A 17,250-nucleotide genomic window follows, 5' to 3' on the forward strand; every position below is an offset into this window, starting at 1 on the left:
CAAGTCTCCCCCCAGTCTCCCTTAACACACTTGCTTACCTTCTTTAGAAAAAAAAAGCAAAATCATTTCTTTATTGTTTTTCATCTTACAAAAGTAATGCATATTCTTTACAAAAGTGTAGACAATTCTGAAATATAAAGCACGAAAAGAAATCCCATCCCTCAAAGATAACCATTGATTTCAGCTTAAGTATATTCTCCTGAGATTTTTTCCTCTATTCACAGCACTAAATGATGTACCTATTTACTAAATAGGATCAGACCTGATTTAATGTATAGAATCTCATCTTTTAGTGATTATGGATTAGCTCATCCTATGAATGTAAAATAGTCCCCTATGGATGAATATTTGAATGTTTCTATTTTTTCTCACTATTAAAAATAAAGCTTCCATGAATTTTTATAGGCATGATTTCCAAAAGGTCTTGTCCGACTTCTCAGGATTCCCTGTCCAAATCTCCTCCTGCTAGTAGGACCTGATGTGAGCTCATTTGTTTTCTCTCTTTACCTTCAGAGTTATCTTGTGCTTCATTTCTGAAAGCCCTGACCTCTCTGATGATGCAGAGCTTAGAAGAAAACAGTTTTCTGCTGAATGTCACTGCGTACTAACAGCTCAGAATTTTCTCTCCCAGTCAGTACATTTCCACTGCCGTGGTGTCCTTCTAGAAACAATAGAAACTAAGTCTGTTTTGCAAGTGTTTGCAGACACACAGCTGGCATATCTGGAAGCCTGCTGAGCACAGTGGTGAAGGGTGAGCACTCTGGAACCAAACTGCTTGAGTTTGAATCCTGGCTCCAGCACTAGCTAATTAGAATCTTATGAAGACTAAGTGCATCAGTAACTATAAAGCTCTGAGAACAGCACGAGGACTTGGTAAACTATTTAAGAATTTGAAAAATAAATAAAATCTACTCTCAACCTGCTCCATGTTGATGCAGACACTTTCAAGCACTCCCTAACCTCATGCTGCTGTTCACCTGGGTGCAGGTTGAGGATTTTATAGCAATTAAAGCCCAATTTGTGGCCATGATTAAAAAGTCTTTGAATAATAAATGCTGGAGAGGGTGTGGAAAGAAAGGAACCCTCTTACACTGTTGGTGGGAATGTAAATTGGTACAGCCACTATGGAGAACAGTATGGAGGTTTCTTAAAAAACTAAAAATAGAATTACCATATGATCTAGTAACCCCACTTCTGGGCATATATCAGAAGAAAACGCTAATTGGAAAAGATACATGCACCCCAATGTTCATGGCAGCACTATTTATAATAGCCAAGGCATGGAAGCAACCTAAATGTCCATTGACAGATGATTGGATAAAGAAGATGTGGTTGGTGTGTGTATGTGTATGTGTGTGTGTGTGTGTGTGTGTGTATATATATATATATATATATATATATATATATATATATAATGGGATACTACTCAGCCATAAAAAAGAATGAAATAATGCCATTTGCAGCAACATGGAAGGACCTAGAGATTATCATACCAAGTGAAGTAAGTCAGACAAAGACAAATATCATATATAACTTATGTGTGGAATTTTTTAAAATGATACAAATGAACTTATTTACAAACCAGAAATAAACTCACAGACTATGGTACCAAAGGAGAAAGCGGGGGAGGGATAAATTAGGAGTTTGGGATTAACATATACACACTACCATATATAAAACAGATAAACAAGGACCTACTATATGGCACAAGGAGCTATATTCAGTATCTTGTAATAACTTATAATGGAAAAGAATCGAAAAAGAATATATATGCATATATATGTATACCTAAATCACCTTGCTGTGACACTAACACAACATTGTAAATCAGCTATACTTCAATAAGAAAAAGCGCAATTTGTCTATGGTTAATCAACTCTCCAGTTGCTAAATCGGTTCTTCATTCATTTACAGTCTCTGTCATACTCCAAGTTTTATTTTGGTCAATATAGCTACATAAATGCAGTTGAAAGCACTTTTATTCTATTCTTCTTAAAATTACTTTTTCTCTGGATGAAGTTATAACAGATTAGACACTGACTTAAGAAATGGTTATTATTGATAAGTTTGTAATATATCAAAAACTTTGGATACCAGAGAGCATGGACATTATTGGACTAATTTCTATTAAATTTAATTATGATATGAAATTTTAAATTCCCAATTTCATTCCAAAACAGATTTGAAGCAGCTTGAAAAATATCACTTAGGGGAAGAAAATATTCCATCAGTGTACTTTCAAAAACAGGAAAAATTTTCGAAGTAAATCCTAACTCTGCAACAGATTTTACTAGGCTCTTTTCCAAAACAGCCTTGTAAATCAGTGTTATTATATTTTGGTGAAGAAAGGCTGAACAATAACCAGCTTTATTCACCTACAGAAGTATATTCTAGAAACATCCTTTTGAGTACTTACAAACAATGATCTGTTTATATTCTGTGTTCTTTCCCACAGAGGCCAGTACCAGGTGCTTCAGGAGGCTAAAAACACCAAAAATGTTCATAAACATACACAATTAGTTCACTAATTTCTTCTGGAATGTCTTCTGGGCCACAGTGTCTGCCTACCATGTAACTTGAAAAATAAACCAATTTCACTCACATAACTAACTCCATTTACAGAAGTCCTGTCTAGCAATTACCACCATGCACATGAAATTGTAATTTTTAGAAACCACTCCCCAACCCTGTTACATAAAAAACTTTGAACTGATGCTTGGTTTTGCTCCTTTTCAATAGTCTCATATATGACAATACCTTGTTGTAATCTGAAGTAAACTAATATGATGTTTACTTGTCTTCATGCTGTGACAAGAAAGGCCACTGCCATCTCTTTCTTTAGGAGAAATCACATGAAAGTTTTTCATTAGTCAGGGAGTTAAATGGATGGCCAAGCACAAAATGCCTAATTTTGTGGGAGTTGTCATTTTGATAGCTAAATCAGGTGGCTGGTTAAAAAAAAACAAAAAACAAAAAACTGAATGCAGAGTCAAGTAACTATGCCAAACCCGATTAGGAAAATTTTCTGAAAGTCTTTGTTCTGAAAGTTTCCCTAAAGAAGATGTCTTTTGCTCAATTGAAGGCTGTAACATGAATTTCTGTACTTATCACAACCAAGACGTGGTAGGAGCTCAGTAACTGCTGAATGAAATTGACTGGTAAGACTTGGCAAGCGGTTTGTTTTGGATGCTTAGAGTAAGAGCGAGAACATGGATGGAGTATGCCTCAGTTGAAAAATATGTCTGTCCGGCTTCCTTGAGACAAGATGGGGCAGCTTAATTGTCAGATGATCTCCAGCCTTCTCACGGATAAAAGAAGAATAAGAAGACCCACGTCTCTGGGCTGCTGGGAAGAGCAGTGATAACAGATGTCAGGTGCCCCACACAATGAAGAGTGGGCTACGATTATGACTGTTATGAGAATAAAGTCTTGATCATGCTCATCAGAAAATGAGTTTTTCCTTAAGAATGCCATTCAGTCCTTCTCTTTCTTTGCTATTCATTCTGCTGGTTGATATTAATTTCTAAAAACTTAGTTTGAGTTCCTGTTTAAAGTAAAATATTGAATCAAATGGTGCTTTTTGATGTTTGAAGAGGGGCCCCGGGGTAACTGCTCATCCTAAACATGAGGCAGGATTACTGGGCACATGTTAATGCAACAAGTGTAAGAAACTGGGTTAAGGCTGTGTTGGAACCAACTTATTCTGGGAGATATTTGGTTGTTTGTTTATTTTTTCAAAAGCCATGAGATGTTTGTTTCCTTAGATCACCTGGTGTCTTTACCCTAAAAATGTACTACAGAAAACATTGAAATGAGTGATCTTATTGGTTAGTTCCAAAGAGGATTTTAACAAGCAGAACAGACATACCAGCTTGACAGGCAGGACTCAGGAATGAGCTGTTGTTTTATGAAAAGGGGGAAGGGCTTCAAGCTACCCAGGTGTCTAAGAGACAGAATCTCAGATGAGGGTGGGCCATGCATACAGGTGCTACACGCATCACAGGATAAGCCCGAGGATGTGAGGTACGAAGAGAATCGCTCACCACCCAGCAGCTTTATCAGTGACAGCCCGGTGCATGCACACAGGACTCTTTGTGTGCTGTCTATGGGGGCGTCTTTGAATAACCAAGGCACTGGCAGAGGGAATCTGCAAGCAGATTCTGCATCTGTGCAGAAGGTCTGGAGGATGAGAGAGTCAGAGGCAGCTGAGGGGATAAGGTATCTAGCTAGAGAGGAGTTAGGAAGGTTTCATCACCTTATTACTTCAGGAAGGCTTTGTCCAATGTGAATGAGGGATGTTTGCTCTGACAACCGAGTTCCTCGGGGCTTGACAAAAACCTGAGCTACACCTGTCATCAGAGAGCTAATGAAATGTAACAGTGGGTCCTGGGGCGGCTGCTTGTAAGAGTCAAGGGCAATGGGCACTGTTTGGCCTTTGGAGCCTGTTTTTCCAATTGGGGCACTTGACATATTTCTTACACAGTAGAACATTAGTAATGTTTTGAAAGCAAAGATGGGAGATGTTTCTCCAGCTCAGGACCCATTTCCTATGATGCTCAGTGAGCAGGCACGTTGACTTCTGGGCTTTTCCTCTTAGTTCTGTTCCACTTCTTGGAGATGACGTTGCCATGGGGACCTATCGTCTTCCTGCAGAAATTGTGGTCCTCCGACCAGCAGCTTCAACGTGAGAAACATCGTTCCAAGTAATAGTGCTAGGGGAGAAAATTCTGGAACCCCTATAGAACATTTCTCAACCCTCACCCAGACAGGATCTTGAGAAAGGCTGGCCTCCAGGTCACATGCTTGTTTGGTGCTGGAGTCACTGAAGGCCTCTCTTCCTGGTACCTCGTTCCTTCCTTCAGGCCATGCTGTGTCCACACCTAAGACCCGATGCTAAAACCGGGGCCATGTGTTCCCATGTGGGCTATGAAAAATAAAGTAGCCACCCAGCTTTTTGGATTGTTTCCCAATGTCCCTGATTCCTGGCAACTGAGAAGTGCTCCCAGGGACAGAACTTTCGGTGGGGCGGAAGAGGGAGGAGAGGAAAGTGGGATGAATACTGCTGACACAGTGGGAAAGGCAGTCTGGGAGGGACCTGAATCAGCGGGAGTTCACCTTCCTTCCCGTCCCGCTCTCCTGGCCCCAGGGCCAGGGTCAGCAGTTCATGCATAAGAAATCAGGATTCTTTGGAGCAATTCATGCTGCCAAATCCACACTGACAGTCCAGGCCAACACCTCCAACTCCCCTCCGAGTATTTGAAGGTCACTTGCTCTGCGTCAAGCATGCTTGACAATTGCTCAAAGGGAAATGAGGAAATTGTTGTGTATAAATGAGTCAACTCACCTTCAATTAACACGACTTGAAATGAAACTTTCAGTGATAGTCAGATGAGTTGGCAGGGCTTTACCTGCATGTTATAAACTAGGATGCTTATTACAAACTTCTGAGCTTATGATTCGACCCAAGTTTGAGAGAAGAGATTAATTTGGACATAATAAATAGTCCAGGTAATTTCAGCAAGATCGCAGGTACCATGTTAAGAACATGTGTTCACATTTGAATTATCCACAGTCAGGAAAGAGAAATAATGAAACTAGTCCCAAGTAGCAGGTACTTCTTCCTTCCCGACTTCTTCCTTCCCTCCACATCCTAGCCCTTTACATCATCCTCTCTCTAGGGGCTGACTCTTTGGGGAGGCACATACATCCAACATCCAACATCCAACATCCAACTTCCAACATCCAACACATGGTGCTATGAGGACTGGAAGGAGTCTTCGGGCTGGCTGGGGCAGATGGAGAGGTGCCTTGCAGAGCCCAGTTAACCTGCACTGTGGATAACAGAAAGCCGGCTCTGCAGATACCTGGGTAAATGTTGGAAAACACATTCAGTTGATGCAGTATTTACAGTTGATATGGGCAGAGGACTGAGACCAGGCTGTGGGTGGCAAGTAAAGAATCACATATACTGTATGTTTCCATAAGACAGGAGTGTGGCAAATCTTTTTTATTTAAGAGAAAATTGTGGTTTCCCTCATCTTTTCCAACTTCTGCTGTGGGATGCCACTGGGAGAAAAATTTAATTCACGGTGGTGTTGACTGCTCTGTTTGGAGGTATGAGACAAAGTTAACTGCAGAAGCTCTTTCCACACTTTTATGATCCATGTTAAATAACTCCACTGCCGAAATTGTTGCTTGTGCAGAGGGATTTGCCATGCTCACTGAGTTCTCAAAAACTTTAGCCATTTGGACATAAAGTTTCAGTGAAAGCCTTATTAGGTAGGTATATGTTCAAGAGAAGGGAAAGCTCTTCACAGTCAGTACCCTGCTAACCCCCAGCTCACGTTTGGTAGGAGGGCAGGAAGGATATCTGCAGAGAGGCCCCAAGTGCTACCAGACACCCTTGAGGCTGGCTTTTGCAGTCACCGATGTGCTCAGGTTTAGGGCCAACACTTGAGCCAGAAAAGGATGCTGCCAGCGTCTCCTTATCCTCCCTCCTGCCTGGTGTGCTCAAGACTTTGGGGGAAAATGACATGTTCTCACCTCACAGAGGCTGAAGATTCATGGCATAGACCACACCCCACCTAAAAACCAGGAGAGAGGCACGGGGAGTGTCCATTTCTCTTGACTTCTGTGTAGCCATCCTGCTCAATGCTTCTGCACTGGAAGTTGATTTCCTGGATTATGCTAGATGCTCGCAAGACCATGTGCATGCATGTGTGTGTGTAAATGTGTTTGTGTGCATGTATGTGTGTGCATGCACACGTGTGTATGTTGGGAAAGTGATACTTACCCTACAGATGCTGAGGAAAGAGAATCTATGTGCTTCCTGGTGTCACCCTGGTAAAGAACTAGTCAGAGCCATTGGGGCCGCGAGACTAAAATCAGGTCACCTGAAGGAGACCTGGCAGTGCCGGCTTGATTGTAGGAGATGTTTCCTTCTGAAAGATCGAACTTTTGTGGAAATGAGATGGGGTAGAGACCCAGGCCTGGTTTTCAAAGGGCGTCTGCAGAGTAACTACTCAAAGCCATTTCAGGTTGAGAACGAGGCCCACACTCATGGCTCCTCCCACTCAAACCAACCTGGGAGAAAACCCTGGAAATTAGAGATCATCGATCTGGAGAATTAAGGTAAACGGAGGGCTGCCGTGTCCAGGTTTGTGGGGGGAGAGAGGGGGTCGTGGCTGCTTCCGGGGCACAGTGCACAGACTCAGTGAGGGGAGAACAGGTTGGCGGTGACTTTGTTAAGTGTTGCCTTACCCTCTCCTCCTCATTTCCTTGCTCAAGTTTCAAAACCAAGCAAAACAAAAAAAAGCAAACATGTGGACTATCTGAACATTCAGTTACGGCCTTGAGAGAAGTAGGGCTCCAGCAGCCGTGGTCTTGCTCGTGGCCCCATGTCAGCCTCCCACGCGCTGGTCCCACCTCCGGCCCTGACACCACCACCACCCGGTCAACCCCAGGTCTGGCGCCCGCCCTCTGCCCTCCCCACTTCCCACCGGCACAGCCTGTTACCACTCACTCGGCCGACAGTTCTCTAACTTCATCAGGATCCGCAATCCATCGTCTCCACCCTCTTTTCTAGGTCACCCCTCCAAGGTCGGCACTTCCTTCCGTAGCCAGCGAAGTTCCATACCTCGTCCCCACAATCACTCCCCTTTTTCTACCCAACACCCTTTTGCCGCTCTCCCTCCAGCTCAGTCTCCTAGAAATAAGCCCCATCTTGGTGAATCCAGGCCCCCCTTCTCCAGCCTGCACCCAGGAAGCTTCCATGGCTCGAGAACATCAGTCCACACTGCCTCCGAGTCCCGCAGATTTCCTCCAAACACTCACGCTCTGACTCTCCCAGACAGATGTTCCCACCTCTCCTTTCTCCCTAGCGGCCAGCATTCCTCCTCCTCCCAGCCCGTGTTTTTAATGACCGGGATCATAGAAACGCCCAGAAAGCATCCTTATCTTCCTGCTCCCAAGCGTACCAGTCTCACCAGATGCTCTGCCTTCCCTCCCATTCTTCGGACCCAACCCTGCTCTCCCCTCAGCCCTACTCCTTCCTCCTGTTTGGGTTCCTCAGAAGCAGACCCTGAGGTGAGGATCTGGGTGAAGCAATTTGTTAAGGTGCCCCCAGGAGAAATCAGGAGAGGGGCAGGGAATGCAGAATAGGATAGGGGAGAAGCCCACCAGGGTGCAATTTCAGACAAAACCCTGTGGTCTGGTCCTGCAGAACTCCGAGTGTCACTTATACCTTGGATTTGTCCTGCCTGAAGGCCTGGGAGCTGGACTCTCACAGCCCTGAGGTGTCAGCCAGTGGCCAAGGACAGTTGGGTTGAGGAGGGAGGGTGCAGGCTCTGTAGAAGGACCGCAGCTGCCGCCTTTGAAAGCAACAGCACACGGATATACATGCGGCATAAACTCACTGTGGGGTACGCTGGACCATGATACGTTATGGACAACCTGGGGCTCGTCTGCACCCACCAGAAGAGGAGCTAAGGGGGAGAAATTCAGCAGCAAACAAAACAGAAAAGCAGAACGAACGATATGGGGAACCCAACTCTCCCCAGAGCAGTGCGGTTCCCTTCACCCCCAAGGCTTCCTGAATCAGTGAGGAGCTCCCTCCTCCGCCCGGCTGCCTCGCGCTAACAAAGCACAACGTCCCGTTTCTAGAGCCAGCCGGATAACCAGGACAGAAGGGCAGAGCTCGCATACACAGCCATGCTGAGAGCAAGCGAAGCACCAGCTCACGGCGGGCGGATGCTGCAATTTACACCCTGAGGTGTTGAGAGCACAAGGTCTCAGGCCAGACCTCCAGCTTAAGGTCCAACTCTGCCACTTGGGACTGTGTGATCTGCAGTGAGTTACTGAACCTCTCTGTGCCTCAGTTTTATCATCTATCAAACGGGGATAATGGTAGTATCCACCTCTTGGGGTGGTTGTGGGATAAAGTGAATTACTGTAAATCACTAGGAATAGTGCCTAGCACTTACTAAGCACTCATTTTATTATATATACACATGAGTTCTTATCTAATTTAAAAAAGCTAGAATTCATTACTTAAATATTCTTGACATAGGTTTTCCATGGGATTCTGGTTGAATATGATGTCAGGCCTGACATTCCTGACGTATCTCTGCCAACTTTTATGCAAATACTGTGGCTTCACCCTCACACCCCCCGATAATACACTCCTGCTAATTTATTGGATATTAAAGGTAAGAAAAGGCCACATGCCAAAAGCAGATGGAATTTCTCCAAATAACATCATCAATACCAATGAGTTGAGAAATACCTTCTCGGTACGTCCATCCTGGGGCCGTGACCAAAAAGGGAATGAACTGGAGGAAGCAAATAAAAAAATGTTTAGTATATATAAGTACTAATTACAAAATCAGAAATTTTAATTTTATAAAAATAATACTGCAACCAGACCATTATGCTAAATTAATATTTGGAAGTAATTAATATTTGGACATGGGCAAGTTTTACTAAAGCAGCAAGTATACAGTTGGGAGTAAGACTGACCAAGACCATCATCCCCTGTTCTCAGTTATCTCCTGTGGAATCACAGGAAGGTGGTGTTAATAAACTGTCCTCAAAATACCCTTGATGGAGCAAAGTCCCATTTTTATAGCTCACACGCAGTGTCTGACCAATATTTAGTGCTTTGGCTGCTTAAGGATTGAAGGAGTGTGGCTAGAAATACATTTTCTGTTCATTCTCAGGAACAGAAATATTCCTTTAGAGTTTTAGACTAACTGACATAATGTATCTCAACATGTAACTCTTGTTTGATTTTGAAATTCTTTTCTTTTTCTCACACATTCCTTTTGGAAGAACATGTATTCTGTTAGGAGATGCAAGTTTGACCCTCATATGCAATGTTTCTGACTGTTTTTGTGATTTTGATGTTTCCTTGAGAGCATCATATACCAGAATCCCATGATAAGTCCATACAAAGAGTATCAAAGAAAAGTAATGAATTCTAGTTTTTTAAATTAGGGGAAAATCTTAGTTTTGAGAATTAGGTTAAAAAATTAGGTAAAAAAAATTCTAGTTTTGAAAATTAGGTTAAATTAGGTTAAAAAAACCAAGTAAATTCCAGAATTCTTAATGGCTTAAATTAATTCACTTTACCCCATAACCACCCCATTAGGCAGATATTATTATTATCCCCCTTTGATAGAAGATAAAACTGAGGCACAGAGAGGTTCAGTAACTCACTGCAGGTCACACAGCTCCCAAGTGGCAGAGTTGGGACTCGAACCTGGAGATCTGGCTTTGGACCCGGTGCTCTTCTGTCTTGGTTACCCCCCCAGCTGGCTCTAGAAGTGGAACGGATGCAGCCGCATGGAGGAGGGAGCGTCTCCCTGATTCAGGAAGTCTTGAAAGTGAAGGGAACTGTGCAGCTGTGGGGAGAGCTGGGTTCTCCTGTATCATTCTTTCTGCTTCTTCGTTGTGTTTGTTGTTGAATTTCTCCCCCTTATCTCTGCTCGTCTGGTGGGTGCAGACAAGCCCTAGTTTCCTCTATTTAAAACATTCTTGATGTGAAGTTAGTAAACAATTTACGTGAGGGAACATATGTTACGGAAGTGGAAACAGCTGGTGCTGGGGGGGCTGGTGGTCATGGGTTGTTTTTATGTGGGGAGTCACTGGAACAGCTCCCACACCCAGCCTGGAGTGTCCCTCGTGGGCTCCTGTGGGCTCTCCTGTCTCCCCTCCCCCTCATTCCTTCTTCTCTCCTCCCCGCCCCTCCTCTCTCCACCCCTCCTTTCCCCTTCTCTATCTCCTCTCTCCGTTTTTCTTCTCTTTTTTCTCTCCATTCTTTTCCTTTCCGATTGTGCTTTAATATTAAAAAACACAAAGATTTCCTTCCCAAACTCCTCTCCCTCCTTTTGGAGGGGTTGGCTAGGACTCTTATCTTTGTCTCCAACCCCACGGGACACACAGTGGTGAGTAGGAATGCAGTGGGCTCTGTGGCCCCGGGTGTCAGTGTCCTGAACAGCAGTGACCTGTCCCCTCCATCTGGGGCAGCGGCTGGGGAGAGCCAGACCTGGAGAGGGCATGGCGCAGGGGAAGCACAGCAAGGGACAGCTCATGAGGACAGGGTCCCTTGGTGCGCTCAGGGGGTTGATTGGGGTTATAGTGACAGTGTGGATGCAAACTAAATGATTCCCTTTTTGTTAATAATAACAGTGACAGTATTAATATGGCGACAGTAGCAAACACATACAGCACTTAGGAAGCTCCTGGTACTATCCGAGGTACTTGATACGTATTGATTCTTTTCTTCCTTATAACAGCCCTTTGGAGTAGGTATTATTATTATTATCTCTGTTTTACAAATGAGGACACTGAGACGCAGAGAGGTTAAGTAACTTGCCCAAGGCCACACAGTTAAGTAAGTAGCAGAGCTGGGAATCAAACCCAGGCAGCTGGGCTCCAGAGTTTCAGCAGCGGAGTTTTAAGATAGCTCGCCCTTGTGCTTCACTTAACGGTCACGGAGAAGCAAACAAACGACCTGACAAATTGGCACATTTGCTCCATATGAGTGCTTGCGTGTAACACGTTGAAGAAGTGGTGCCTAGTGGGATTTTGATGCTCTCTAAGTCTTCTGACAATTTCACACATGATCATGTGGCCAGATGTAGGGCTCTATTAGCGAACACATTTTGTCTACACGTGTGTCTGCTCCGGGTGGGCTGCCGGCCTTAGCTGAGAAAGGATGCTGGGAAAGCAGATTACCTCTTCATTTATTCAGTCATTTGTTCATTGTCTACTGAGTGTCAGACACTTGGCCAGGCTGTAGAGGTACAGAAGGAAAAGACTTGGTCCAGTTGAGAAATGAATGGTGTTCGCTTATTATAAACATGAAGTGCATACTAAGTATAATAACACAGTGTGATGAGATCTATCAGAAGGGAAAAGCGCTACCTGAAGGGTCCCAGGAGAACGTTCCCACCTCTCTGGCGGGCACAGCTGAGGCTGGCGAGGGGACCTGTTGGGGCGTCTTTCAGGAAGGCGTGGTGCTTGAGCCTCAGCTTGGAGGATGGGCAGGCTTTGAGTTAGTGAATGTAGGAGCATTTCTTATGCCAGATGGAGTCCTAGGGCATGCTATGGCCCTCATGGGGACACATTTGATGGGTCATGCTTCCGGGCTTGTCATCTGTGCCATGGGTGAATTGGTACATTAATTTTCCTCTTGTCTGATACAACCTCCAATCTGCGTGGCAAATGAGAAGTATACTGGACAGCATTGTGCAATGCTTTTTAAAGTCAGTTAATGAAAAAATCCTAGTTACTTCCGGTTATGGGCTGAGTTGTGTCCCCCCAAAATTCATACATTAAAGCCTGTGACTGTATTTGGAGTTAGGGTCTTGAAAGAGGTAAAAAAGTTAAAATCACTTCAATAGAGTGAACCCTAATCCAATCCTACTGTGTCCTCATAAGAAGAGGAGATTAGAACACAGACATCCACAAAGGTAAGACCATGTGAAGACAAAGGAGAAGACAGTCATCTATATAAGCCAAGGAGAGAGGTGTCAGAATGTAGCCTACCCTGCTGACACCTTGATCTTGGACTTCTAGCCTTCAGCATAGTGAGGAGATAAATTTCTGTGGTGGAAGCCACTCACTCTGTGGTATTAATGATGGTAGTCTTCAGAAACCCATTCACTTACCCTCACTAGCCTCTGCTGAATGCAAGTGTCCTTCATTGGATCAGTGCCTATGGAGAAATTCCTGGTTGAAAGCACCAAGGTTGGTAGATGGGAGATTCAGAGACGAGAACGTCACAGTCCCCCATCTTAAGGAGCTCTGTGGCCTGAAGCAGCACATGGAGAAGGGACATCTCCTGGCAGATCTGGCCTCCTAGCGCGATGTCACAGACAGAATTGATAAGCAGGGCCTTCCTCTTGGCCCATACTCGGCCAAAAGTTACAGGAAGAGATTTCACAAATGCATGTGTACAGCACATGTGTGCTGTGAAGTTTGGGATTTCATAGGTAGCAGGATTCCAAGCCCTTCAATTTGTGTACAAGTTAAATTTGATGAGCTTTATTTCCACATTCCATCAAACATATCTTTTTCCAGAGTAAGACTTTAGTTTCCTTATAGAGAACAGCTAGATGGACATTTGAAATCTAAGTTGTTTTCTAAAGCATTGTTTCAAGGTAATTTGAGCAAATGGAACCACTGAGTCAGCTGAGATTTTTATTTTCTTTTTTCTAATCCAGCGTGATTCAGAAGTTAATTACAAGCCATTCTCCCCAAACACCCACCCCCAATAAGAACTATGCCAGGGTAAAGTCAGAATCCAGGGTTGTTCTAAGCAAACACACAATCATTGTAATAGACAAATAAATACTTTTGTTCTAGTTATAGCTGTCACTGAGGAATCTTCCAGGCGTTATCTCATTGTTTGTTAAATCGTAAAAATCACAGCATATTTATTTCTTTGGACAAAGTTGTTGTATAAGCTCATGCTATTTTTTAATATTTCCAAAAGCTCTGCCGTGTGAAGGGCTGCACGTGTGGGCACCCCCATCTGAGAGCCTCGCGTGAGCTGGAATCCTGCGGACTGGTGAGCAGTGGAGTCTAGTGGTTAGAAGTCTGAAATCCTAGGTCCAGGACGGCCACTACCAGCTGTTTGCAGTTTAATCACCTATAAAACGTGCAGATTGGAGCACATGATTTCCAAGATCAGCCATGGCCCTAGCATCTCCATGCAGGAGTAGCTTAGGGACAGTAATCAGGTTGAGGGTGCCGTCCTGAAGTTGCATTTATGTACCGCTTTTCATAAAATTGAGGAAACTGCAGGTGTCAGGGTCAAAACTTTGGGGGGTGGTGGTGGTAGAAGGTATTTGGACTAAAGCAACCCTGGCACGCTCCTTCTCCAGTTCAGCTCTAACGCTCTGCCATCCTTACACGAAGCTGAGATATGGAACGAATAAGCAGAGCAACAAAAGATAAAAGACAGACATTGACAGCAAGACTGGAATGAAACTGAAATGTTGAAATTCTTTTTTTTCCCTTATTTTTTATTGAAGTGTAGTTGATTTACAATGTTGGTTTCAGGTGTACAGCAAAGTGATTCAATTATATATATACATACATACATACTTTTTTTTTCAGTTTTTTTTCCATTATGGCTGATTACAAGAAATTGAATACAGTTCCCTGTGCTATACGGTAGGTCCTTGTTGTTTATTTATTTTATATATAGTAATGTGTGTCTGTTAATCCCAGACTTTTAATCTGTCCCTCCCCCCACCTGCCCCCGTTAACCACAGTTTGTTTTCTATATCCATGAGTCTATAATAAAGATGCAAATAAAATTTTCTAAATAAATAAATAAAATTTGCATCTTTATCATTTTTTTTTAGATTCCACATGTAAGCAACATCATATGATATTTGTCTTTCTCTTTCTGACTTACTTCACTTAATATGATCATCTCTAAATTCACCCACGTTGCTGCAAATGACATTATGAAATGGAGAAATTCTTAGAGAACAGTGGAATCTTAGGATAATTATTGAGAATTAAAACAGGAGGAAGCATACGTGATCAAGCCAGTGACTCTCATTAGCAACGGTCTGCTTTCCAGTGACTTTTAGGGCTGACCTCCGTAGTGTGGTGTCGGTTCTCAGATACCTACTGCATGATCCACAGAAGTTTATCTCAAAAATTGGAAATTCCACTTTTTGCCCACCAGAATGGCAACAAATTAAAGCTGCAGTAATAACTAGTGATGAAGATGCTATCAAGAAATGCACACCTAATATGTCGTTGGGGAGAGAATGAACTGTTTCCAACATGCTTTAAAAGATTGTTCTTTTTCTCCACTGAATCACAGTGTTTGTTTTCTTATTTTGAGTTGTAAAAGTTCTTTATATATTCTAGGTGCAAATAATTTGCTAGTTATATATATTGAGAGCATTTTCTTCCAGTCTGTCACTTATATTTCATTTTTTTAACAATGTCTTTTGCAACGCAGAAGCTTTCCAATTTGATGAAGTCCAATTTATCAGTTTTTCTCTTTTATGACTTAGGATTTTTGTGTCCTAAGAAATCTTTGCCTGACTCCTGGTCAAAAATTTTCCCAGTCAGAGTTTTTTGTTTGTTTGTTTGCTTATTTTTTGGGGGAGGGGGGGTTTTATAGTTTTAAGTTTTATATTTAGTTCTATGATCCATTTTGAGTATGGCATAAACTAAGAGTCAAAGTTCAATATTTTATTGTTATATCTTTATTAATAGACAAATTTTAGAATAAGTTTATGTTTACAGAAAAATTGAGTAAATAGTAGAATAGTATCATATATTCATGCCCAATTTCTCCCATTATTAACCTCTTACATTGCTATGTTGTGTTTGTTACAATTAATGAACCAATATTGATACATTATTATTAGCTAAAGTCCACAATTTATTCAGATAGCCTTAGTTTTCATGTATTGCCTTTTCCTGGTCCTGGGCTGGATCTATCCAGGATCCCATCCACCCCTTTACATTGAGTTGTCACGTCTCTTTAGTTTCCTCTTGGCTATGACAGTTTCTCAGACTTTCCTGTTTTTGATGACTTTGGCCTGCAGCTTATTTATACCCTTTGGCCCTGATCACACCCAGTCCTGAATGTACTCCATCTAACACCAGGTTTCTGTTGGGTCCACCCAAACTCTTGAGCAGTACAACACCTTGCCCCTGGTGGGCAGCTCTAAACCCGCGGACACTCAGTGGCTCGTGGTCAAGTGCTCTGTGTTTAGCAGGGGCAAGGAGCACACCCCCCGAGGCCCGGCTTTCCCATGCTGCAGCGTTCTCTCCTCCAGGAGGCGTGCGCTTTCTCCATAACTCTAAGGTGAACATTGAGATTCTCCTATGGGCTCTTGCCATCAGCTCCACACAGTGACTGCCCACCCCAGATGCCTCCAGGACCTGGTGTCGCTGGATCAAATGGCCTGGGCTGCAGGGATGCTTGCTTCTGTCTGGACTCACACAAAGCAGGAGAGGCTTGCTCTGGGCCTGATTCCAAACTTGCAGCCTTTCACAGCACTCGGTAAATGGGTCAGACAGCATTCTCAAGTGTGACACACGCTGGTTCCAGGGCTAGAAGCAGTCTACCAAGAAATGTGCTACCTTCTTAGTGCTGAGAAGCAACAGATGCAATCATTTGTCCTTTAATTTGATGGGATGTCCTGGCATGCCCCTAAACACTCCACTGATGTGACAGGAACCTCTGAATCTTCAAAGAGGTCACTTCCCACTTTCATGGAGCATACGGGGGCCTCCCACCTTCTGGCCATCTGGTGTCTTCTCATCTGACTAACATAATGTCACTGGTGTAAGGGATGAGTGAGATATTCTACAGAATGTCCAGGTAGTCCGGGTCTCTGTGAATATATTATGACAGATGGTGGAGAATTAATACAGCTCTGGGGCAACACGTAAGTATATACTCTTGTCTGTCCTGTATGAATAGGAACACCTTCTGATCCGCTTGTCTAGTTGGAGTGGAAAAGAAACCATTCACCAAATCCCAGGCTGCACCCCACAGGCCCGAGGCTGTGCTAGTCAGCTCTAGCAAAGACTCACCTCTGGCATCGCAGCCACAGGTAGAGCATGAAGAGCGGGAGTGTGGCAGAGGATGAGACTGGAAATGGCAGTTGGTGCCAGATTGCAAATGGGCCTGAAGGACCCACAAAGGAACTGGAGTTCAGCCTGAACACACTGAGGAGCCTTGCGGGTTTGTAAGCAATATATTCTGTCCACTTGCTGCTTTCAACCAGAAAACTGTGTTTTCTAACACTGAATAGCTTCCAAATGAACGGTCTCATTAGGCAGAGCGGGTGCTGTGTGCGGTGCTGAGCTGCCCATCAGGATGGAAATACCCCTTCTCCCGTCCACCAGAAGTGTTGGCTGCTGGAATCTCACACCTGCATCCAAGCTGCCATTATTTCCAGAACCCAACGTGCACTTTCAACCCTCTGCTCCTTTGCATTTGCTATTCTTTCTCTGGAATATCTCCCCCACGTCCTATGCCTGGAGAAATTCTATTTATTCCACAAGACTTCCTTAGATGTCTCCTCTCATCCAAGAGAAGATTAGCTGCTTCCTTCTCCTTCCAGAGTGTTTTGTTCATAATGCGAATTTAGGACTTGAAGAGAGTCTGTGTTTCATGTTATGTCGATCCATGACCTTGACTCCCCTATGAACTATGCACTCGGGACATCAGTCCAGGTCATGCCTCCTTGATCTTCATGT

General features: G+C 43.6%; 1 long non-coding RNA gene across 1 annotated transcript; it reads left to right on the top strand.

Annotated features, from left to right (window-relative positions):
* Positions 1-10,794: 10,794 nt before the first annotated feature.
* On the top strand, positions 10,795-14,176 carry LOC140697904 (uncharacterized). The gene is made up of 3 exons (XR_012075284.1): positions 10,795-10,943; positions 13,499-13,573; positions 14,125-14,176. It is a non-coding gene; the product is annotated as an uncharacterized lncRNA (long non-coding RNA).
* The last annotated feature ends 3,074 nt before the right edge of the window (positions 14,177-17,250 follow it).

Source organism: Vicugna pacos, chromosome 8 (genome assembly GCF_048564905.1).
Source record: "Vicugna pacos chromosome 8, VicPac4, whole genome shotgun sequence".
Classification (NCBI taxonomy): Eukaryota; Metazoa; Chordata; class Mammalia; order Artiodactyla; family Camelidae; genus Vicugna; species Vicugna pacos.